The sequence below is a fragment of the Micromys minutus genome (genome assembly GCF_963924665.1).
Source record: "Micromys minutus genome assembly, chromosome: 5".
Classification (NCBI taxonomy): domain Eukaryota; kingdom Metazoa; phylum Chordata; class Mammalia; order Rodentia; family Muridae; genus Micromys; species Micromys minutus.
The window spans coordinates 54,679,999-54,706,033 of NC_137974.1; the positions used below are offsets into that span (position 1 = coordinate 54,679,999).

At 40.4% G+C, this 26,035-nt stretch overlaps 1 protein-coding gene and 1 pseudogene across 3 annotated transcripts in view; one reads left to right on the forward strand and one right to left on the reverse strand.

The window, feature by feature from the left end:
• Positions 1-26,035, reverse strand: part of PLCL2 (phospholipase C like 2) — a 166,868-nt gene that overhangs the window by 107,539 nt on the left and 33,294 nt on the right. The gene's annotated exons all lie outside the window — the stretch shown is intronic.
• Positions 19,519-19,792, forward strand: LOC308420757 (leydig cell tumor 10 kDa protein-like; annotated as a pseudogene). Its single transcript has one exon. The product of its transcript is annotated as a leydig cell tumor 10 kDa protein-like (transcript).

Here is a 26,035-nt window from a genome sequence, read left to right on the forward strand (position 1 = left end):
CTTCACATTAGGATGACCCCCAACCATAACATTATTTTCTCTGCTACTTCATTACTGTAATTTTGCTACTGTAATAAATTGTAATGTAAATATCTGTGGGTTTGGATGCTACTAGACAATCCCTGTGAAAGGTTCATTTGAATTCCCCCAGGGGAACACACAGGTTGAAACCTGCTGTGACAGAGGGGTTTTCTCAGTTGAGGTTCATGCTTCACAGATGACTAACTTGTTCCTAATTAACAACCACAACAAAATCCCTAACAACAAAATTGACCTCTCGTCAAACTAGACACAACTACTAAACTATAATCTCTCCTTTCTTGTTTATTTCCAGCACTTAATGTTAATACGGCAACACTAAAAACGTGACTTTAAAATAGTCAATCATCACATCAGTAAATGAACCAGAGCTGGTCTTGGTATGATGTAGTCAGATGTGAATCTATCCTGAAAGGATGCTGACAGTGCTAACTACCAGGTTGGTTAGATCACATAAGAGGAAAAGAAGTGGCTATGTTGGCTTGTTCACGCTGTGGTAAGAAGTAGACAAGGTAACCTAGACAGCAGTAATTTATTTTCTCACCATGTATTCATTATGTATGAGACATAGTGCTAGATGCCTTCTGGGGGTTACTCTCCATACAACATCATAGGATGTCAGAATGGTCATCCTCATCTAGAGACCAGGAAGCCGCAGCTTAACAAGGTTTTACAACTTGTCCAAGGTCACATAGGTAATTAACTATAATAAAAGGAATTTCAACTGGAATATTCTGATTCCAGCAGTCAAGCCCATAACTGACTGTATGGCTTCTGGAGAAAGCCAGAAGCTGCAGGTAGGAAAGCACAGTCCTCATCAAAACTCACCCTGAGTATGAAACCCAATATTTATTCAGAGCTCTCTGGAACAGATCTTAATTAGAAAGTTATTTTTAAATAATGCTAAAATAACAGAGATATCTCTATGTTATTTGTTAGAAAAGTATGGAATGTCCTTATAATAAAATACTATAAACCTATTTATTAAAGCACTGGTGTGGAGTCACATCACTACGTGCATATATATGTTAGACTGCTTTTCAAGCACATAAATAAACTCTTAGAAGATTATATTAAAATTATATATATATAACATGTTATAAGTATGTAATATATAAACACATACCATATTAATATAAATGTCTACATATACATGCAAAGAATTAATTGCACAAAATCTGAAAAATAATGCTTTTTCCAAGCCATATTTTTAAAATTTAATTTTTATGTAATTTTTTTCCCCAAACTCCTCTAATTTTCAGGGCTTCTAGGTTTGGCTGGCATTGAAAACCTCCTTTTAGGTACTCCTTGCAAATGGCAGAGACTGCACCCCAGATCACCTCGCAATGCAGTTGTCAATGCTGGAGTGTTAGAGCTGGTTCAGAGAATGATTTCTGACTGTTTGTAACTTGGGAAAGTTAAGGTAGAATTAGCTTTTCACAGATGAGGTGTCTGACCTCAAGAAATGCAAGGATATCATATAGCTGGTGTTTTTAATAGTATCACACCTTTCAAGAGTGCCATCCGTGTCCAGGTGCCACAGTTACAGAGGAGCGGAGAAAAGGCTCAGTGGTTAGGAGCACGTGCTTCTTCTGATGACTTGGATTCCAGTTCCCACATGGCAGCTCTAAACCATCTATAAGCCCAGTCCCATGGGATCTGCAGCCTCTCCTGTCACCCACAGACATCAGGAACACACATAGCACACAGAGATGCACATGCAGGCAAAGTACACATACAAATAAAATAATCTTTTAAAAAATATCTGTATTATAAAATAAAGCACTAATAATAATGCTTGAAAACACAGGGCGGCATGACTGGCGATGTGAAAAAGAAAGCAGGAAAAGATGTGTACGAGTGAGCCAACTAAGAAGTACTTAGTGCACCACACTCGGTCCTGACTGACTCATCTACCTGGACGGAAAACTGATTTCACTGATCCAGGTTACACCCTATAAGGACAGAGTACCCGCACAATCCCTTGAAGACTGCTGCCATCTTTAATATACGGCCTGGAGCACCATAAACCAATTCTCTTCCCATCATTCAGTGGAGGTCATCAAAAAGAGAAGTCACTAATAGCTTATTCCCATTCAAGGTCTTATTATAGGTGTTTAATTATTTACTTTTAAGTAAATGAGTTAGGTGATAAAATGGAGGGGAGAAATATACAAAGATGGTGAAAATAAGCAAAGGCAATACAATTCTGAGAACAAGTACTTGACCCTGAAGTAGAAAATAGAAAACTCAGAAGACTGGGCAAGTAGGCTGGGTCATGTGTGGCTCCCTACAAAGACACGGAAGGCAACAAGGAAGGTAATAAGGAATTTTGGGGACCATGGTAAGGTGCCCTCAGTCTGGCTTCAGCTCTAAGAATATCGATGGAAACAGGAGGAGAGGAAACAACCCTCCTTTCAGGTTGCTTCTGGGCCTTCAGCAGGAACTTTCCCTACCACACCTTCTAGCCTTGCCCTGGATCCAAAGGTCATTTATATAGTCTGATGTGGGCAAAGCTCAGTCTTGACATAAAAGAAGCTGTTTCCCTAAGCACTGACAGGGCCTCTAACTGTAGAGCATGCACCAGTGCACTTGGACATGAGGGAACAAGGTGCTCTCCTTGGCTGATTCTTCCAAGGATTTCCTTTTCAGTACTCAACTAGCAATTCACCAATGCTAAGGGCTGAGCCATATCACAACTAGAAACAGATTCCTTTTCAGTAAACAACACAATCTCAGAGTCCACGGTGTGATCAAATATCCTGCATCAGGTTCTCTCTACAGAGTTCTGCCTATTCTAGAACTCCATAGACCAGACTGGCCTTGAATTCACAGAGCTCTAACTGCCTCTCCCTCTGCCTCCAGAGTGCTATTAACGGTGTGTGCCACTAAGGCCAGATGTACTTCCCCGTTCTAATACCTGCATGTAATTATTGACAGTCCCTTCACCTCTTTGAGTAAACTTATGGTCTCTCTTGTTTACTGGTTTCTCACTAGAACACAAATAATCAGAATGAACGATGCTCTTGGGACACAGCCCCGTGCAGCCTTTCAAAATATGCAGTATAATCACGAAGTCTGGAAAAACCAAGCAGTAGGAAACAGAACTCAAACTCGGAGTTCCAAGTAACAACAAAGTCAACAGTCATACTTTCCTATAGTAAGCAGAGAAGAATGAAAATCCACAAGCCATAGATCTGTATTTGTGTCCAAATCAACAGACCTAAAAAGTCTAGAAGACGACTCTAGAAACTACTCATTCAGATCCATCTATACCCCAAAAGGTATTGGGCTTCAACCCTCACAGAAAACAAGATCAGCATAAACAAGACCCTCTCGCTCTTACCACAGGGTCATAAAGCAGCAGGAAGCACTGAGAGGGAAGCCTTTCTAAGGAGCTGTCCTCCCACAGGACAACCAAGTTGTCAGGAAGGAAAACAATGTTAGAAGATGGTCCCAAGGGTGGAAGTGAGGCGTGTTGAGGTAACACCCAGTGACAGTGTCAGCAATCAACAGAGACAAGTCTGACACCCATGAGCACTCCAGAGAGTTAAAATTTTAAGTGAAATTATACCCAAAATGGCCTTACAAGGTGCAAAAGCACAGACTCACACTATTCCTGGAAATGCCTATATATTTAGACACCCAAAGTTAGATGACGCAAGGAAATCCTAAAGCTATTAAAACTGAATAAAAGTTTTAAATAGGAGAGTACATTTATGTATATACTGTGTAAATAGTTGTGTTTCTGAATTCTTTCGTTCAGGAACTAATTTACAAGCAGTAAACTAAATAGATTTGAGAAATTGGTACCTGGGTATAAAAACAACCAAAGGAGAAAGGGGATATGAAAAGCTCAAATCCTAAAGTAATCTTCATGTTCCTAAAGTAATCCTAAAGGCATCTAGCTATGACACATCTTGATGTCTACTCTATCACAATGTTTTTAAATGTTACCATTGCATTATAAATGCAACAACAAATGTGTGTGTATGTGTGTGTGTGTGCGCACATACATATTTTTCTTGGTTTTGTGTAGAAATGTATTCAAAGAAGGACCAATGAAACTGTAAAAACAAACAGAAACACTACGATGGTCTTTGGTGGTGAATAGCTTTTTCAAGGCAGTGGTCTCCACATTCCAGACCAGCCCCTGCAGAAGTGCAGTCCCACTGCAGATGGAGTTAAGACTGAACAGAAAACGAAGGTGGCTAAGTTCCAAAGGCTTGGTGGGGGGGGTTGTTTGTCTGTCTGTTTCTAGAATGCCTCTTCCTCTGTTGGCTGTGATCACTGGAATGAAACTGACTATAGTTCTAACTCCCAACTGTTATTTTATGGCCTTTTAAAATCCATTAAAAGACAGAAACATTTCATCCTAATTATCCAAAACTGTTATAAAGCCATCACAGCTTTAAAAAAAAAAAAAAAAAAAAAAAAAACAGATCTAAACATGATTGTCTGTCCAGTATAAGCGAGGTTCTCTGTTTTGGTAAAATTTATTCCACCTAAGTAATGAATAAAAATACATTTAACAATGAATTAACACAATTTGCACTGAAAAGTGAGGCTAAAATTATCCTAGAAAAGTACATTTTAACATGGAACAATAGATCATACATAAACCATTATCTTTCAAATTTTCTCTAACATAAAATTATTTCTATCATGTTATCAAAAATACAATGCAAAACTATAACCTGTCATCCAAAATTAAATGCCCATATACCATTCACTGGTGAGACTGAGCAATGCTCTTTAGACTGTTTCATCTGTACTGTCAGTGTTAATAAAAAAGGAAACATCGTTGAAACTCAGCAATAATGAAGAGGAAATTAACCACATGTGAAGAAATATCCACCAATTTCTAGTCTAAGTACATAACCCATAACTATTACAGTGCATAATCAAGTAAAGGTTCTTAATCTTCCAAATTTCTGTGCCAAGTGGGCGCTTTATCTGAAAAAGCTAAGTGCTTGCAAAAAGTCACAACCAGCCAATCTTGTGACCACATTGTCTGAAGGGCAGGCAGATATTTTAAGATATTTATTTTTCTTTGATTTATACACCAACACAGAAAAGCTAAATTTAGTGACTATAACTAATTTGCTCTATGATTTCTGTCTTTGGCTTGAAATCTACAGAGACTAGTCTTTTTAGAAAGTACCCTCTCAGCTGGACATGCTTTTAATCCCAGCACTCAGAAGGCATAGAGTTCAGAGTTCAAAGCCAGTCTAGTCTAGAGGATAGCCAGGGCTACACAGAAAAACTCTAATGTCTCAAAAAATGAAGAAAAAATGAGAAGGAGGAGGTGGAAGAGAAGGTGGAGGAGGAGAAGTAGAAGATGAGGAAGAAGAGGAAGAAGGAGGAGGAGGAGAAGAAAAAGAGGAAGAGGAAGGAGAAGAAGAAAAAGAAAGAATGAAAAAAAAGCAAGTCACCTTTGAGTTTCCTCTTAACCTATCTCCACATCTCAATTCACTAACTTTCAAAAAATAATTATATTTATTTATTACTAATTAACTTTTAATGTAACAAATGTAATTAGTGATGTTGAGGTCTATAAGTCTTTTCTTGTTCTGAAAATAAACACCTGCTTTGTAAGTAACTATGTAAAAGTCAGCCTGATGCTTTGCATGGTGCCTACACCCTTCAAGGAAGCAGAGGTAGAAACATCACTGTGAGTTCACAGACAGACAAGCCAGGGCTACATACATAGTGATACACTGTTTCAAAAACCAAACAAAAAATCAAAACTTTGTTTCCATTTGTTTGGATAAGGGTGTTTTGCCTATATGCAATTGCTGTACCTGCAGAAGACAGAAAAGGACACTGGATCTCCTGGAACTGGAATTACAGATGGTTGTGACAGCCTTCATATGAATCCTGGGGATCAAAGCTAGGGTCTCTAGAAGAGCAACTAGTGATCTTAACTGCTACACCATATCTCTAGCCACCAGTCAAACACATTCTGATCCAGCCCATCTACATCTTTACAGTTTTTCCTCCATCAGTTCTCAACCTGGAACAGAAAGAGAAAACCTGGCAGTGTCCAGGGGAGTGTTTTTGTTTTTGTTTTTTTTAACTGTAACGGGTAGGGTGTAAACAGGCTTGAAGCACTTGGCTGGTAGAAACCTGGGATATCAAAACATGCTATAATACAAAGAAGTGTTACTCAGCTCAAAATGAAGAGCTGCTGAGGCTGAAAATACCTGCACCATAGAGATAAGAGCTAATATTAGATCCCCTAAACTGATCAAAAAATCTGTGCCTTTAAAGAAAAAAATGTTTAAATCCCTAAAGTGTGCATGCTCTTCCCATAAATCTCCTCAGGGAAATAAATTTTTGTTCCTTTGTGGGTTAAATTACAAGTTCCAATTTTTCATCTAAAAAGACAAAGATTTAACACATTATGCATGCCAGTTTGCTTGTTTTCTTTTCACTTTCTGTTTTGGTGTTTTTTTTTAAAGCAAGCTGGCAAAAACACAGAACAGATGAACCACAGAGTTTATCAAACAGGCACACGTGGCACCCTGGGTAGCCAACAACCACATACAGCCGCAGAGACTCACCTTAGTCTTGTGGCCAGCATTTGCTGGGAAGCCAAGCCACCCAGAACCAATGTACACACTAGTGTGGGTAACACAGACCCTGTTGGCAAACCTCAAATAAACTGTCTACTGTCATGCTCCAACCTCTCCGCTTCTCATGGAGGGCAAAGGCAGCACTGTCCCTCAGGAAAAACTAGCAACAGTTCATAATGAAAACAACAACAACAAAAACAAATTCCCAAATGATTATCTTGCTGTCGGGCTATAAATGTCAGGGAGAGTGGCACTTAATTTGCCAAATTCCGTTAGTCACTTGGAGGCTTTTCTGCAGTGCTGTGGGTCAAGACTCCACATTCTGTGGTCTGATTCTGACGGCCTTTACCAACTTAAGAGGATTGTCTTGGATAGTCTGCACAGAAAAGAACCTCTGAGCAGGAAAAGAGCAGAGCCACCAATGGCCAGAAAAGTCATTGCTACATTAATCTGTTTGAAAGAAAAAAGAATAATTTCCATCTTCAAGGAAAAGCTTGTAAACACATAAACCAGTGACAATATTTTATTACCTGGATTTTCTCATCTACTCTCAATTTCAAACATTCTATTCTTTTGACCAAATATAACAATGTGTCTCAGAAATTCTAGCACTTTTATATCTAATCAGAAACTATGGCAAAGCCTCAAAACAACAACATAACAGCAACAACAATGTTGTTTGGATTAGAGAGAGAGGGCTCAACAATTAAGCACTTAACAACTGTCACAAAGGATCCAGCCTTTGGTCCCTAGAACACACTGGCAGACCACAACCACCTGAAACTCCAGTTCCAGGGTTCTGTCACTCTCCTGGCCCTTGTAGACACTGCAAACATGCTGCACGCATGCAGGTAAAACATCCTTAGACATAAAATAAAATAAAAACATTCTAAAGTATGTTTTGAAAATTCTGTTAGACCAAGTTATCTTGATTTGGGGTTGTTTTATTTTATTTTATTTTATTTTCCCAATTTTTAGCCTATTGAAAAGATAGAAGGGTGCATTCCTACAACAGTGCTTTTATCAGAAAACTCAGGAATTAGATATTTGAAGCCATTGAAATGGAAATGAATGTTTACACACTTGCAGGTGATGGTGGTAACTAAGCTTATTTTTGCACTAAAACTAAGCGAAGAACACAAGCAAAGCATCTGACTGAGCTGAGACACTTTCTTATCAACATAACAACATAAACACAGCAAGCACACGCACTAGAGAACCAACTGCTGGCTGGACCCGCTAGGGAGGGGGGTGAGCATCTCAAATGAAAATAAGGCAAAGGGAGGAACTATAGGCCAAGTCCAGCATGGGGAAGGGATGGGAGGAAGGAAAAGTTTTGTAAAATTACTGAAAACTGTTCAACCACACAGATACTAAAAATTACAAGTAAAAATCTATCAATTAGTGTTAACTGGGAGCTACTGCTTGGTGGATTGAATTACATGCAAACTGGCGAATTAGATTTTCTGGAGGCAATCTTACCACATTAAAAGATTTCAAATTTATTTTTAGCTCTACTCCAAGGTTTACTCAAAAGAAATAGTAAGATTCACAAGGGTGCAGAATAATAATGAGCACACTGTTTATGATGTTTCTGTTAAAGATGAACAACCGAAAGGTTGAGTACTTACAATTGACACACAGTCCTCAATCTCAAACTCTGATATCACTGTCAAGAGGGCTCCTTCCACGTGCACTTAGCTTGCTTGCAGCACACACTCACAAGCTCTCACACGTTCTCTCATGCTTGTGTTCCCTCCCTCCTCCCTCTCTCTTTCTCTTCCCCCCTTATGCCCCCCCCTGCCCACCCTCTCTCTCTGATCTTAACAGTTCAGGCCATCCTTCCCCCTCAAGCTGATTATATTTTATATTAATTATATTGTATTATTATATCATCTGACTCCCTTCTAGTTTATTCTCTAAATCCAAGCTCCTTATGCTTGTTGAGAGCTCTGTAATCCGGGTCCTAAATCCGCAGCCAGCCTCCTCTCCCTACAAAGACACAGTCATGGAGTTACTCTGATGGGTTAGTCTGATCTCTCTAAGCGTGCACTCTCCTAGAACACAGTGTTTCATCCATACTGTTCTCCAGACACAGTGTTCAGGGCTTACTTTAACATGATACTTCTTCAGGGTCCATCTTTCCTCCTTCTCCTGTGTGAGCTGAAACCCTTAGGTACTTACCAACTGCAGCCTGCATTTACACAAATTTATAGCACTGACCACCCTATACTGCAATTAGAGTATAAATGTGTATGTCATCAATTTACAGATAAGATAGGTCGCCTGTTTTAGATAGGGTTTCTACTGTTGTGATAAAACATCATGACCAAAAGCAACTTAGGGAAGAAAAGGATTGTTTCACTTACAGCTTGTGGTCCACCATCCAGGGAAGTTAAGGCAGAAACTCAAGCAGGGTAGGAAACTTGGGCATGCACTGACACAGAAGCCATGAAAAAAATGCTGCTTCTTGGCTTGCTCTATGTGGCTTGCCTTCTTATACACCTCAGAACCCCACTCAGAGGTGACACTGGTCACAATGCGATGGGCTCTCCCACATCAATCATTAATTATGAAAATGCCCACAAGCCTGCCTACAGGCTAACCCTATGGAGGGACTTTCAATCACGGTTCCCTTTTCTCAGATAACCCTAGCTTATGTCTAGCCACTACATACCCAAAGGCCGTCTCTCCACTTTGTTCCTACAGAAACTTCTCTGCTCTACAGTGATACAGGAGAAACTTTAAGTAATAATATTGATGCCATAAAGGATTAACTCAAAACTTGCTAAGGAAATACTAAGTTATTCAAAGCAGAGCGTACCTAGTGGTGCAGTGCCTCCAGTGTGACTAGGGAAGAAGTATACCAGGCCTGTTACAACTGCAGGAAAAAAAATGTGCCACAACTGAAGTTTAAGGATACTGTTAGAGTTTCAGAAAGAAAAAAATCTGCTGATGTTTGCTGACTGATATTGTCTTCCTGTTAAGGTCCATTCCTCTAACAAACAAGACAACCCTGTTTTGTCTATAAATGTCTATAACCAGCCATTAGGATCAGCCCCATATCAAAGAACATGCCTATAGCAAGCAGCTCAAGGGTGTTGGTACAAGGTGACCATCATCGTCAAGTCTGGGTTGTGCTCTTAACAGGAAAAGCATAATTGCTGGGTGGGCAAGATGGATACACAGGTGTACTTCAGAAATAAGCCTGGCAGTACCTTTGCTGTGTAACTCTCCCATAAACCCTGTCTCTGTTTGCATTGTTGACAGTGGAACCTGGGGCTGGGAGCTGAAGGAAGAATCAGGATGACAGCATATGTGGCGTGTATAAGCCTATATAAGCTGGTAACATTTTCTGTTCTGGCTCCCTTTATGCATTAGTGAGAAATAGTTGCATGCTATTATTACAGAGCATTTTCCTCTCTAATTCTCTGAGTGTGTGTGATGGTTTCTCACTGGGATGGCACTGATACAATCCTATAACAAAGGCACTGACATTCTCTTCATACATGGGCAGCTAACTTTCCTGTAAGTCAGCACAAGATCTACCAATGTGATCTCTGCTGGACTTGGACACAGATTACATGGTTCTCTTTATTTATGAGGAGAAATTATTCATCTTTCAACTGAACCATTGAACAGGACTACTTTCACATACTAAGGAGAGAACTTCTAAAACAGCTTCTTTAATCTAGAGCTTTTGGTGATAATCAAAGATGAACCACAAACTAAATTTTCCTCATGAGGAAACTGCTTCAAGACCTCATGCATCCATACAGCAGAATGGTGCAAGCCTAAGAAGGACACTGTAATAAACTGTTGGAAGAACACATTTGGGGGCAGAGGCTGGGTGGCTTCTCCTTGCTTAATCTTTATAGTTAAGTCAGTCTTGCGAGCATACTACACAATTCAAAAGTTGCTTGCCTTGGTTTTGTTTAATTAAGCAGATATGTCTAACAAAACTCTTCTTAGGAGAAACTCAAATGATAATTTCCCTCCTCCCTCCAACAACAGAGCACAGCAGCCTCTGTGCTCTGGAATAAGCTGCCAGGAGACAGAAGCAGCAGTACCCTCCTGCTGGGTGCTGCCAGAGACAGCAACTGTCTCTGGGGTGGAAAAGGGGGTACATTCTCTCTTGGCTCTGCCTGCTTCTCAGTCTGTCATCACTGGGACCCAAGCGACAGTCACTATAAAATGCTCCCACTTCCTAACAATACTAAGTACAATTTTATTGAATGCAATATGAAAACTGAAACAGTTTCTTCTGAGAAAGTGATGTTGGAATCATCCTTACAGGGAAATCAGAACTATGAAATTGCAAAGCTGAAGAGTTTGAGCTATAAATTTTGCTACTGGGCTTCATAGTACTATAAGGAATAAAAGAACAAACGGAGGACTGGAGAAGAGAACACATCCAGAGAAGCAACTAACTTCCCTAGAATATCCATCTGGGCAACAGCAATCTGGCAGACTAGAGATAAGAAAAAGAGATGGCCTTTCAGAATTCTTGCACAATCGAAATGAATGCCACTAACTGACACAGATCGCTGGGATGAGGGACGGGGGAGGGGGAGACATAAAGAAGGTGGGTGTGTGCTCTGGGAGAGCTACTACAGCCTAGAGGATGGCAGGGCTCACAGACCTGAGAAGCAGCCCCTTGAGGGAACTGACAGCAGCAGTAACATGTCTTCTCTCAGTTCAGTTTTTAGAAAGGAAAAGAGGCTGAAGGAGGCAGCCTCAAAGACAAACAGTGGACCGTGGCAAAGCCCTAGCAGTTAAGAATACAACATTGTGGCTCTCTTATTTATAGCATAGATAGGATCAGTAAAGATCCTATTCATACATTTGTTGAACTTTAGATCTGCAGATAGAATAAATAACAGTTAGGAGACAGTTAAACACAGCTGTTCCCAATACTAGCTTTGCTTTGTAGGAGCAGAGGGAGGCCCATTATTTTCTCTCAGTTTTGAAGAACCCCTGAAAATTTGGGTGTTATTCATCTCCCCAAAGAATCTTGCCTGTCTTCTAAACAAGAGGAAAAGAAACGGCAACTAGGGGTTCTTCCTTAAATTCAACTGGAAGCACTGAAAGCTTTACTTACCCACAGCAATACTCTTTTAGACTGTAAGAAAGGAGAACAAAGAATGCCTCCCTGAGAACAACGTTCAGACTCTAAGAGCTCTGGAAGACATATCACGCAGACTTTGACAAGAAAGAAGGATGCTAAATTCAGAATCATACAACTTCTGCCCCCTAAAAGTCCCCCAGGGCCTGTGGGAGGAAGTCTGTTGCCCTTTGGACACTCTAAGGAGAATGACTTCAGAGAATGCTCACAGACCCCAGGTGATTTGTCAGGCCAAACTGAAAGTTCGCTTACCATTTACCCACTGGCTTCTCTGCACCCACGCTTGGAGTGTTTTCCATTAAGACACCTATACCAGGAAGTACAAGATAGTCTCCTCTTACCAATCCAGAGGGACTCTGCTGGCCAGCAGAGGAGGGAATAATGGAGACACATTTATAAACAGAGAAATTAGAAAAAGGGCTAACGGCCATATAGATTTAGGAGGTGTTTGACTGTTGCCTTTTTTTTTCTTTTTCTTTTTTAACTTATTGAGACATGAGGTCTCATGTAGCAGGGGTTGGCCTTCATGTAGCTGAGGCAGACCTTTAAGCTTCTGATTCCCCTGACTACCTCCCAAGTTTGGGAGTTTCCAGTTATATGCCACCATACTTGGTTTTTATGTGGTAAGAGGGATAAGCCCAGGACTTTATGTAGGCTGAGCTACAAACCCCTTTAAAAACTTTTCATCAAAGTTAAGAATGACTGCAAAGTGAGTATGCTTTCTAAAGTGACTCGAAGGTTGTTAGATGACTTTATGAAGGCACACTGATTCCTGACCGTCTTTACAGAAGACAAGTTCAGATGTCCTCTCTCTTCCTGTCCTTAGGAAGATGTTATCCTCATAGAAAGGAATGAATTCTATTGCACCTTGATTTTCAGGAATCAACAAATCTCAGTGTCAGCAGTCTCTACACTCTGAGAAAGCCCAACTACAGAGCAGGTCCCTAACTGCAAAGTCTACCTACCTGCCTTTCTAAAGTCATTTCCCTAGCCATCCCTCTCTTTGCTCATCTGCATCTCCTCCATCTCCCCTTACCTCTTAGCCATTCATAAGCCTCTCCTGTCCTTTTCCTTCAACCTGCACTAAAACTTCACCTTCTACAGCAACAACCTACAGGTAAAGTCTGTTCACAACTCAGAGCCTCTACTTTCTCTTCACACTATTCTACCAAAATGTGATGTTTGCCAAAGCCACCCACAACCTCTATGACACTCTAAATGCAAGAGTATTTCTGAGTCCTTATGCTACTCTTGAGTCTGAACACCACCACCGAGTCTTTATGGAGCGGCCAAGCATGGCATTCTGCGTTTCAGAGCCCCCAGCTAAGCTTCTCAAGCAGATGTGTGCAGCTGCACACTGTAGAATGGTGGTATTCAAACATGTCTCAGCTCTGAAGCCCAGGCTCTCACCCACAGCTTGCTGCTTCCCTTGCTTGCCTCCCTCCTCTGTGCCCTCACTGGGTCTAGTTCTCTTGTGTGTTCTCTTAAACACTGATGTTGGCAGGATTCTATCCTTGACTCTTTGTCCCTGGGATGCTCACATTTGCTGGTGCAAAGGAAGCACCAACTCCCCAAACTTCAAAAGCAGTCCAATATCCAGAAACTGATTCTGCCTGGAATACAGGCTTTTTGGAAGTTGGATAAAAGCCGCTTTTCTTCAGGACTTGTGAAGCTAGTTCCTTCTACGAAAAGGCTATAATCCTTACACCAGGCCGGTTGTGATTACTGCCCCCAACCCCACACCCCAAGCTCTAAAACCTCTGATGCCAGAAACCCTGCAAAGACATTCTAGATGAGATCATGGACAGCTTACAAAGACGTGCTCCTTTTCAACTAACAGAAAGTACTGGATCAGACTTTTAAGGAACATTTTTGGCTATTTCCATTTTTGTCTTCATTTGTTTGTACATGTGTTTATGTTTAATTTTTGCATTTTGTTGCTAATATTTCATCTGCAAAGTATTTGGAACATTAGCTTATGAAAAATATTACTAGAAAAAACTAACTTTATTTGATCACAACTATAAAAAGATAAGCAAAATTAAAGGGAAAAGTGACAGTTGACACCATATTGTGCAATAAAATGTTTTCCAAACATGCTGGAAAGGTTTGCTTAGTTCTTACTTAAGACACAGTGCTAACAGGGATGACGGTTTTGTTTAATGGTCTATTTTAGCCTTTAAAAAGGTCTTTGTTTAAACTTAATTTGCGTTAGGGAAAAATCTCTTTGATTTTAATAGACACAAAAGATAAATAAAAGTTATGAAAGTATTTTCAAGGGCTGGAACAACGTTTCAGCCGTCAAGAGCACTGGCTGCTTCTCCAGAAGACCCCAATTCAACTGCCAGCGTATACAAGGCAGCTCACAACCATCTGTGTAACTCTGGCTCCAGAGGACTCCACACCCTCTTCTGGCCTTTGCAGAACACACGTGGTGCACAGACATAATGAATGTAAAATACTTACACACGTATAATAAAAGCTGGGAGGTTTGTTAGAGTTTCAGTTGCTTTATTACAGACATGCCTGTCTTTCCTTTACCTTAAAAGGTTTTATTACAAACTGTTTCATTTATTAAAGTAAGAATTTGATTGCTAGTTAAATACACTTCCTTTTATCCTCTACATGTTATTTTATGTTATGTTCTACATTTTCTTCGATTTAAAATCAAAGAATTTTTTTCTGAATGCAAATTAAGTTTAAACAAAGACCCCTTTAAAGGCTACAATAGACTGTTAGACAAAATCATCATCCCTGTTAGCACTTAAGCTGTCTCTTAAGTAAGAACCTTTCCAGAATATTTGGAAAACATTTTATTGCACAATATGGTGTCAATTGTCACTTTTCCCTTTAATTTTGCTTATCTTTTTATTTCTTGTTATCAACAACAGCAACAGTACCCAGAGCACTCAGAAGTGCTAGGACAAGATCCAATGCTAACACCTTCACAAACACCTAGAGGGACGTACAAAGAATCCTGGTTCATAGAAAAAGGAATTCAGGGGTTTTCAAGAAAGGTAGCTATTCCCCAAAGTGATGCTACTAAAAAGGAGCAAAGAAACCCTTCAGATCTTCCTGTTCTGGAGAGTTTGATTATGAATAGTGGGCCAGTTTTGTTAAATCCAGAGCAATTTAAGGCTAAATTAACAGGAGGCCCACAGCTATGGTGAAGAGTCAGCAAATGACTTACTTCTGAGGAGCAAGGTGGTAAAGGGATCCTGGAGAGTTTCCAAAAGAAAGCAACTTCAACTGTTGTCATGCAAACATTTTCCCTGCAGCTTGTTTTCTTAGTGTGTATGCATAAAGGGTCAGTGAACTCTCAGCCTCAGTATTTTGAAACAGTCACCATAAAAGCAAAGTCTGCTGCTTTAGAGAACAATGTGGCAGGCTTTACCACATAACCTGTCAATATCGTTTCTAGGAATTAGAGAAAAACCCTACTAATCCTCAGATGAGAATGTAGCTACCCCCTCATCCAGGAGCCTCTTTTCACAGCAAATGCAGACCATTACAGAAAAGCACAACTGGACACAATGCGGAATCAACAGACACATCCACTCTCACAGTTCCTGCATCTACAGCTTAAGGAATACGGTAGCAGAGGGATCAGGAAGCCTGTAAAAGCCAAAATACCAAGAAGTCTGGGAAGCAGTCTTCCTGGAAATGACTACATAAACAAGACGGAAATGACAGAATCAGCAGACACTGCGGTGGTAATACAAGAATCTCGTGGGAGCTTTCTCCTAATGGCTGGTGGAAGAAGGGGAGTTAGCCTCTTCCGGGGATAAGCCCGACTGGTCATCCAAGCAGGAGTCAGCCCTGAAATTATATACACGTAAACTAATAAAATGGACTCAGCAGGTGGCATTTATAGATGTATGTACATATACACATGTAAAAACAATAATCAAAGAAAATGACACTATCTACTTGAGATGGCAGATAGGAGCAAGTAGAGAAAGGGTACCTTATGGGAGCTAAAGGGAGGCAAGGGTGGGTGACAGTGACAAATGTTTATCTCCACGAAAAATGTATTAAAAATAGATTGACATATATTTCAAAATATTAGAGCTACCATATAACCTGTCAGTACCATTTCTAGGAATTATGGTGAAATGAAAATGTATGTCCATGCAAAAATGTGTGTAGTACTGTTGTTAGTCCTTGCTTTGGCTAACAGCTCAGGAAATGATGGTATACCCATACAACATACAAAGTAACAAACTGACACAGGATAAATTATCAAAACACTGTGCAAAAATGAAAGATGTCAGTCTCATTTATATTACATGTGCAGAAAAGAAAATTACAAATTCAGAGAGACAGAGTATGTTAGTGGTTGCCAGGGACTGGAATACGGTCAGTTTGTTTGTTTTACAGGACATGGTGTTCTGGAATTCAATAGTGGTAATAGCTAAACAACTGTAAATATGACAAAATCATAATGAATTGTGTGCTTTGAAAGGGTCAGTTTTATAGCTTGTAAACTTTATCTCAGTTTTAAAAACACTGAATAGGAGTGATAAAGAAATTGAACAATAAATCTCCCATTTACAACTGAAACCAGTTAAGAATGTTACAGACTCTAGCATGGACATCTGTTAACACTGACTTAAGTTATACTTCATTTAAAACTCATACTCTATAAGTGTAAATCCCATGTAAATAAAATATGGTTGAATAAAATGTGAAATTCTTCTTTAGCAGTGTATTCTACTACTCAATAAAAACCCTTGCTTTCATGATTGTAAAGTTACTTCCAAAAACCACCTCCTCCTAATCAGTGCTGGCAAACTACCCTCCATGCTGCTGCTAGAGACAGCTGGAGGAAACCTATTTCCCGTGCTCCCTGCCTGACAGACAAATCACTTGACTACAGGTTGTAAGGAAAAGTTATTACACTATGGACCCAGTACAGATCTCAAATAACCTTCAATGTATCTCTAATAAGCCTCAGGTATTTCACAAACAGAAGTCAAGGGTAAGGCTGAGTTGTAAACTGCTACCTAGTGTCAGCACAGAGTCCAACTGCAGAGACTGAGCTGTGTGTGTTCAGGATTGCAGTCCAATCCCTAGCCGACTGCTTTAAATTAGGAAACAGATTCTACAGCCACAGGCAGAAAACAGTACAAAACAAAACAAAACCAAAAAAAAAAAAAAAACCAGCCCAACTAAAATCACCAAACAAACAAAGGCAGCTACACACCTGAGGGGTAAAAATCTGATGTACTGAGCTTCTACATCAAACACCAACATTCAAAACTTTTAATTACATGCCATATCCAGTAAAAGAAGCAACTGATTAAAAAATAAAAACAAAACAAACAAACAAACAAAACCTATGGTAGAGAAAGCCCATGTTTGGGACTTGGTAAACAGTTCCTTTAACTATTTTAAACACACTCAAAGAGCTAAAATGAATGAATGATGTTTATAGGACAAAAGGAAGTAAGCTTAGTATAGCAGTTCCCATGTAAAGGGACTCCGGCCAGTCAGTCCTGGACTGACAAACATGATTCTGACCGACCTTTCCCCTCTCCATTTCTCTGCCTTGTTAAAAACTATAAGATTATATTTCGAAAGCTAGCCACCAAGGTCTACACCCTTATTTGGCTACTTCCTCCTCCTGAGGCTACCAAGGTCCACCTATTAAAGTACAGAAGTACAGCAATCAAAAGCCCCTCCTGCAACGAAGCCTGGACTAACACAGACTCCCTTTTTCTCTTTAAGAATTACACCTGCAAGGCCCTTTGCTGCTGTTTTTCTGCTTGAGTCCGAAAACAGCCACTTTAACTTCTCTTCTCTGCTTAATAGAGGATCTGATCTCTCTGTAAAAACAGGTGTCTGGGTGTGATTTGTGCCTAATCTTTGGGTCTGAAAAGGACCACCCATTGTGCGGAGAGTCAGGGTCTCCTTCAACATGTCCAATCCCAGCAATATGGAGGCTGAGACAGGAGGATCACCACAAATGTAGGCCACCATGAGCTATACAGGGAGTTCTAAGCCAGAGTGATGTGTTGTCAGCTAAAGACTATAAATAAAGATTTAAAGGAGCCAAATAAAAATTCTGGCATTTTAAATTACAACAGGGAAGTGAAGGTCTCACTAGGATTCAGCAGCAGATCTGAGCCATCAGAAGACTCAGCAAACTTAGAGACAAAGTCAACTGAGGTCACGAGTCTGTGGAAGACAGAACAAGAGATGAAGAAAACTGAACAGTTTAAGACTACAGGACACCAACAATCATAGCAACACAGAGTCCAGTAGGACAGAATTCCTGAAATGAAAGTACACTGATTAAGACAGCTAGGTAGTAGGCACAGTAGCCAGGCCACGCACTGTGTTAAAGACCTCTGTAACAGGAAACAGGTGGGCGGGTAAGTCCAGGCCTTCACCTATGCCTGCCTGGTCTTCAGGCTTCTGTTCTCTTCCTGCTTTCTCCTATTTCTGTCTCAGCTGGCTGACCCGTCATCTGTCCCAGTCCCATCTCAAGTCACTAGGGTGTAGGAAGCAACTGTTATGCACTGAGGTCTGCCTTGTCTAGTCAGCAGGAGACAAAGGGCCAAGAATTCCACCTGAGATGCTGTTGGGTTTGATCACTCTTGGTTGGTGGGATGTAAGGAGGAGATTTCATTTAACTACTTAAGATATTTAATTACACTTATTGATCTTTTAATTCATTTGTAGATATAGGTTTCAACATTTAAATATTATAGAATGTTTAGAGTTTTTCCAGTATCTTTTCACTTTTACATGCTATAAGGAAGTCAGGGTTTGATACACAAAATGTTGCCTACACCAGTTATTTTCTTTGTCCAAGTGCTAGCTGATGCCTTCACGGAGGGTAGAGGTAAGAGCCCCTTTCTATTGAGCCTTGTCTTTGGTTACTTCATTTAGAAGTCACATTGTTAGCTATCTCAAGGGGGGAGGCTCATTTTGAAAATGAGTTATTTCACCGCAATTGTGGTGAGTTAGGAAACGATTTTGCACTCATTTACACATGGAAACATTTAAACTGCCAAGAGCCAACTGTAATGTTAGCATGTTAACAGAAGTATATCCAGGTTTCTGACACCACTAGGAGAACATGTGAGACTATAATGCAAGAGGCTTTCTCAACAGCTACAAAGCATAGAATATGAGATCTTAGATATGATTCACAAATTCTTATCTTTCATGAGAAGTAAAGATACAAGTTATTTATCAAAAGAATCACTATCTAATTAGAACACATACAGGAATTTCAAACATTGAAATTACCCTTATAAACATACAGAACTGTTTTAAAGCCAACATGAGACTACTACATGGTTAAAATAGGTTTTGCTTAGCATTTGCATCACAAACTCAATCAAGGTGCCAAAGTCTGAATATCAGATTTTTGTTAAATCAGTTTAAGTGTAATAAAAACTGCAGAGCTATTTCTTCTCCTTTTTTTAGCAATAAAAATTCTGTTTTGTAGGAATTAATTTTTACAACTATTAAGAAGTCTAATAATGTTCCTCCTACCCTGGCAGAAATTAAGAATAGCTTTTGCTGTAGCACACTCCTTCTAAACAGTTGCATGCAGCTCTGTATTTTTTTTCTGTTAAGATTAAAAAAAAAAGTCATCTTCATCCTTCCTCCCTACCTCCAGTGTGGTGGATAATATTCTTCCACATATTATGTTAACATTTCCTCTGCCCTTATTTAGGGAATCGTTCTACTGAGATTCTTCATAACCAAATTATTTCTCGATGACTATATAATTAACAGAAATGGGGCAATGGGAGGAACATGGCACAGGGATAACACAAGTTCCAGGCGCAGAAACCTAAAGGCAAGGCGGCTGCTGTGGCGGCGCGGAGCCGCGGACCCGGAAAGGCAGTCCAGTTATCGCTCCCAAGAAGGCACGCGTTGTGCAGCAGCAAAAGTTGAAGAAGAGCCTGTAAGTGGGGATCCGGAAGAAGGCGTGATGAAGGCCAGCTCCAGCCTGCAGAAGAAGTCTGCACTGCTGAAGGGAGCATCAAAGAAGACAGGGGCCACCACCTCCAGCAAGACACCATCCTGAAGGCACTGGGACTTGTCAAGTGACCCCACAGGCTGGCTGGACTTGAGGGAAGTGGATCCTGCTCCAGTCCTGGTGGCATCTGGAACAATGAGCAGGCTAGCTCTCAAGAGCTAAAGAGTGCTCAGCTTCCTTTGCTTGTGTGGAGTATGATAAACTCGGCCCTGTAGTCTCTCCAACGGTTCTGTGGGAAGTGTTCAGGGACTAGGTGGAAATAACCTCTCCCCAGGTGCAGGGCCCCCACTCCAATCATCTAATGTCAGCCACATCATCTGTACATGAAGAAGGGCCCTGTACCACCTCCTCCTGTCACAATCCTGAGCCACTTGGGGACGCTCCAGTGATACCCAATAAAGCTGTACTCACAAAAAAAGAAAGAAAGAAAGAAAGGAGGGAGGGAGGGAGGGAGGGAGGAAAGAAAGAAAGAAAGAAAGAAAGAAAGAAAGAAAGAAAGAAAGAAAGAAAGAAAGAAAGAAAGAAAAAAAGAAATAGGGTAATGGTAAACCATCATGCTAAAATGACTTATATTTAGATTTAGAAAACAACTTATGTTCACTCCAACCAGTAACTAGCCCAACTTGAGACCCATTCCATGGGCAAGCACCAATCCCTATTAATGATACTCTGTTACGCTGCAGACAGGAACATGTTGTCCTCTGAGAGGCTCCACCCACCAGCTGATTCAGACAGATAGAGGCACCCACAGCCAAACAGTGGGTGGAGCTTGGGGACTCTTATGGAAGAACAGGAGGAAGAATTGTGGGCCCCAAAGGGAATAGAAATTCCACAGGAAAACCAACTGAGTCGACTAACATGTATCCTTGGGCTCTCAGAGACCGAACCAACAACCGAAGAACATACAGGGGTTGTACCTAGCTCTCCCCCTCCACGTGTGCAGCTTACACAGCTTCATGTGGGCCCCAAGCAGCTGGACTGGGGACTATCCCAAAAGCTGTTCCTGCATGTGAAATATGTTCTTCTAGCTGTACTGCCTTGTCTAGCCTCCGTGGAAAAGGATATGACTAAACCTGCAGAGACTTGATGTACCAAGGAATAATTAAGGGGGTCTCTGCCCTCTCAGAGAAGTGGAGGAGGAAGAGGGAGGGATTATGGAAAGGGTTGACTGGGATGTGGGCAGTGAGTAAGATGTAATGTGAATAAGCATAATAATAATAATAATAATAATAATAATAATAATAATAATTTTAAAGACTTGTGTTCCTATATGAAAATAATGAGTATATTCATGTAGTTTAGAATCCTGTTCTCTCAAAGCCTCTGAATTCTATCCCTCATTTGTCTAGGACACAAGTGGCAGTACGCCTCCTGTCCTGTTCATCAGCATTGTGACTTAGCCTTTGATGAATACTGAAAGGCTGGGAGAAATGGGACCTGTCCCCTTTTCAGAAAATACCTGATGCCATTTTCCCCCAAAGACAGTCCCAGCTCATGTGTCCAGTGGTTTTAGCCTCTATTAAATATTCTATCAGCTTGCTGAGATATTCACCAGTCCACACTACATGCTCAGCAGACTTAAACTTACACAATCTGCTGACTTCCAAAATATCTGAAGTGCAGCTATAAATGCCCATGTCTAGGTTGGAACAGCCCTTTTTTATGATGTAAAATACCAGAGTAAACTCTCCTTCTCCTAAGCATGAAGCAAGTGTTTCCTACTAAGAGACACAGGTAAGAACAGGACCTAGCTCCTTGCCTTTAGGAACACTTGTTCACTGGGCCAGGTCCATAAGTAAGTAAAAATACTCTAAACTTTTAAGTACTTTTAAACTGTAAATATTTTTATTTTTTAGAATTTCCTACATGCATACACTGTATTCACATCACTTCCACTTCACACGTGGTCCCTCCAACTCTGACGACCCATGATTCTGTTTCAAATTTATGACCTCTTAATTAGTGTGTGTCTCTCTGTGTCTATTATCTCTATGTGTATCTCTGTCTCCTGTATCTGTCTCTCTGTGTGTCCCTCTCTGTCTCTGTGTGTTTCTCTCTGTATCTCTGTCTCTATGCTTCTTTCTGCCTACCCTCTCCCGCTCACACTGCCTGCTGAGTCTATTTAGTGTTTTATATGTGTATACACTTTTATATATGTATACACACGGAAAGCTGGCCCGTAGGGATTAAATAACTATCAGGAGGTTCATCCCTGAAGACTGCTTCTCCCTTTCTCAGCAGTCATTAATTGCTTGGAGTTCATGTAAGGGTAGGGCCTTGTGAGATTCCCTCCACCTGCACTGGCATGTCAACCCATGTTGTCATTATGCAAATCTTGTTTGTCAGATGTGGTGGGTGCAGTTTCTCTGTCATATATAGAAGACACTAGGCTCCCAGCAGACATTCTGATCCTCTGTTTCGGATAATCTTTCCACACCCTCTTCTATGATGTTTACTGAGTCACGGGTACAGGGTTTGCACTGTAGATATATCAAACAAACATCCACAGTTTGTTATAATCTGAATTTTGCTCAGTTGTAGATTTCTATAATAGTCACTATCAGCTACCAAAAAAAAAAAAAAAAAAAAAAAAAAAAAAAAAAAGCTTCTTTAATGAGAGGTGAGAACTATACTTATCTGTGGGCAAAAGGTAAGTTTTTAGAAAGGGGATAGGGATTTTACTGGTTTAGAAATGCCGCAGTAGTTAAGTTTTTCTCTAGGTTCCATAACCTCACCAGCCAGAGTTGGCTGGCTTTATGGTACCAGGCATAAATGCCCTCCTATGAGCAGGCCTTAAATCAATTAGACAGCTGTTGGTTACCCCAAGCTATTAAGAGCCTCACTTGGGTAGATCTTGACAGCTGATCATTACTATGGCCCACTGGCTTTACAGCTCGGTAGGACTGCTGACTGGCTCCCCAGGCAGCAAGCCCAGCACCTTAGATGCTATTAGAGATGGTCCTCCGGGAAAAGGCTTCTAAATCAGTTCCAGCTTATTCTTCCAAGTCCTGTTCCACAGTATGCAGTGTCTTCACACTAGGTCTTACCTTCACATTATGGCAGGAGCTGAAGGGGGTTGTGGCCTCATGGAAAAATAACATTGTCAACCAACCAAATCCTCCACAGCTCCCATAGACTAGAACACCAACCATTGAGCATGCATTGAGAGGCCCATGGCTCCAATTGCATATGTAGCAGAGGATAGCAGTGTCTGGCATCAATGTGAGAAGAGGCCTTCGGTCCAGTGAGGACACATTTTCCCAATATAGGGGAAGCCAAAGCACTGAGGTGGAGAGGGTGATTGGGAGCCAGTGCACCTTCATAAAGACAAGTAGAGGGGGAGGGAAGATGGGAGCAGGGTGGGCAAAGGGGAAAGCATTTTAAATGTAAAAACAGAGAGTATCTAATAAAAAAAATTTTAATATCTCCCAGTGGTTTTTCTCCTCTATGGTTACTTATTGATTAACCCCTACAACTCCCCCCTTTTCTCTTTATAACATTTATGTCCTATTATCCTCTCTAGAGCCCCTTCTCCCATCTCCCAAACATTCTATTTTACTTTCTTGATTCTGTGATTACTTCAGGTTAAGTACATCTAAAGATCCAGAGTTCATATCCAGAGATAAAAAAGAACATGCAGAGGTTGACTGTCTAGATCTAGGTTTCTTCACTCAATATATGATATTTCCTAATTCCATCCATTTACCTGAAAATTTCATTGTCTGTAACAACTGAACAGTATCTCATAGTATATATATTCTACATGTCCATTCATTAGAAGGACTTTTAGGTTGTTCCCACTTCCTGGCTACTGTGAATAGAGCAGCAATGAAAATGGCTAAGCAAGTATCTGTGAACTAGGATGCTGAGTCCTTTTAGTATTGCTAGGGGTAGTATAGCTGGGGCATATGGTAGTCTTATTTAGCTTTCTGAGGATTCTCTACTCTAATTTCCAGAGTGGTTGGACCAGTCTGAAATCCCACTAACCAGTAAAGGAGAAAAAGTTCCTTCTCCCACATCTTCTCTAACATTTGTTCTTGAAACTTCCATCGATCTTTGCCATTCTGGTTGGGGAAGGTGTTTGATGTGCTAATAGCTAAAAATGGTGAACATTGTTTTGAGATGTTTCCTAGGCATTTTTATTTCTTCTTTTGAGAATTTTCTGGTTAAGAGCCTGAGCCCAGTTTATGAATAGGTCTTGTGGGGAGTATTGGGAGGGGGTGGTTGCTGTTGTTGTTGAAGCTTTTATGAGTTTTTCACATATTCTGGATATTAGTTCTCTGTCTGATACGTAGCTGGTGAAGATTCTCATCCTGTGGGTTTTCTCTTCACTCAGCTGATTGTTCTCTCTGCTCAATCACAGAGCTCTGCTAATAAAAACAGTCAGCATGGTGCTGACACACAAAAGGACAAGTGGATCAATGGAGCAAAAGAGAAGCTGCAGACGTGAGTACATGAAACTATGTCCACCTGATACTTGATAGAGAAGCCAACAATACAGAGCTGGGACACCTGGATGCCCACATGAAGAGGCTGAAACCAGACCACTATCTATCACCCCAGACAAGAGCCAACTCCAAATGGATCAAAGACCTCCATAGGGAAACTGAAACTGCCTAGTTTTTTGTTTTATTAAAGAAAAAAATCAGAAGCAGTACCCTACGAAATAAAGATGTCCTGAATAGGTCTCCATTTTCTCAGGAATTAGAGATGCTTGTAAGAGCCAGAGTCCTAGCATGTGCAAACAATCAAAAGTACAGGGGGTACTTTTCTGCTTTTAAGTAAAAAATATTAAACACCTTTTTAAAAACAGTCTTATTGTGTTCTGTCCTGAAAAAAATCCTAACTCACTTTAACTAACAACTGAGGTAAAAGTCTAGTGTCAGCTACTACACTGAACTCCTTTCAAAAGGCAAATAAAATAAGGAATTAAAAAAAAACACATTTATACGTTGTGATTTGGTACTGATAAATTAATATTTATAATGCTGTATTATATTCCCATTCAATAGTAGCTACCATATAGTAGTTATCAATACAGTGAACTCTGATTTATCCCATAGTATTTCAGAAAGTAGGTGATCTATTAAATAGAAACAGGACAACATATTGTGGCACGTTCCCATGACCTCAGCACTTGAGACAGAGAAGTAGTAGAAGGGTTCCGAGTTCAAGGCGCTACCCGGTGAGATCAGGGCTACCTTGGGTTCAACTCCACCTCAATATCTAGATAAACAAAACAGCAACACCACATGAGCAGACCCTTCCAAAGGGTCTCAGAAATATGCAAGCTCCTTGTAGAGCTCAAAATGTTTACTCTCATGTTTCATATAAGTTGTTTATAAAGTTTTGTTGATCTTTTTAGTCAGTAATATATCATATAATCATATCCTTGATTAGTTATATAATCAAGTATATAATTTGATTAGTATATAAAATCAGCAGATCTATTTAAGATACTCAGCAACTAACACAGGGCTAACATGTTATCATATCATCCATGAGATTTACATTTAAACAATAAAGTATTATAAAGTCAAATGATATTTAAAGCCACTGACTCTGTAAGAAGTCACTGCCTTATAAACAGACCACTCTAGAATCTGGATCACAGCCCAGTATCGTTAAGTACCTAAAGCCACCATCACAGGCAACAAAGAAGAAGATATTTTACAAATAAGAAAGTAACTAAACTTCAAATAGGACCCTTAGCAAACATTATAGGTAACTTATTTCACTTGCTTAAGAACACACAGGACTGGGGATCCACCACATACACAGTCACCAAATCCAAGCACTATAGCTAATCCCAAAAAGTACTCACTGGCAGGAACCAGACAGAGATGCCCCCTCAGGGACTATGCTGGAGTCATAGATACAGCTGAGCATGCCTGCAGCTAACCATCGTTCTGAGCTCAGGGATCCCAATGAAGTTGCTAAAGAAAGGACCTAAGGAGCTGAAAGGGGTTACAACCTCATGGGAAGAACACCATTATCAACCAACCAAACTCTCCAAAACTCCCATAGAGTAAAACACCAACCTTTGTGTGGACTTTAGAGACCTATTGATCCAGTTGAGTATGTAGCTGAAGATAGCAGTGTCTGGCATCAATGTGAGAAGAGGCTTTTGTTCCAGATAGGGCATGTTTTCCCAATGTAGGGGAATGAAAAGACAATGGGGTGGAGAGGGGGATCAGAAGGGAGTGCACTTTTGTGAAGGCAACTGAAGGGGGAGGGGAATGGGAAGGGGCAGGGTAAAGAGATAACATCTCAAATGTAAATACAAAGTAT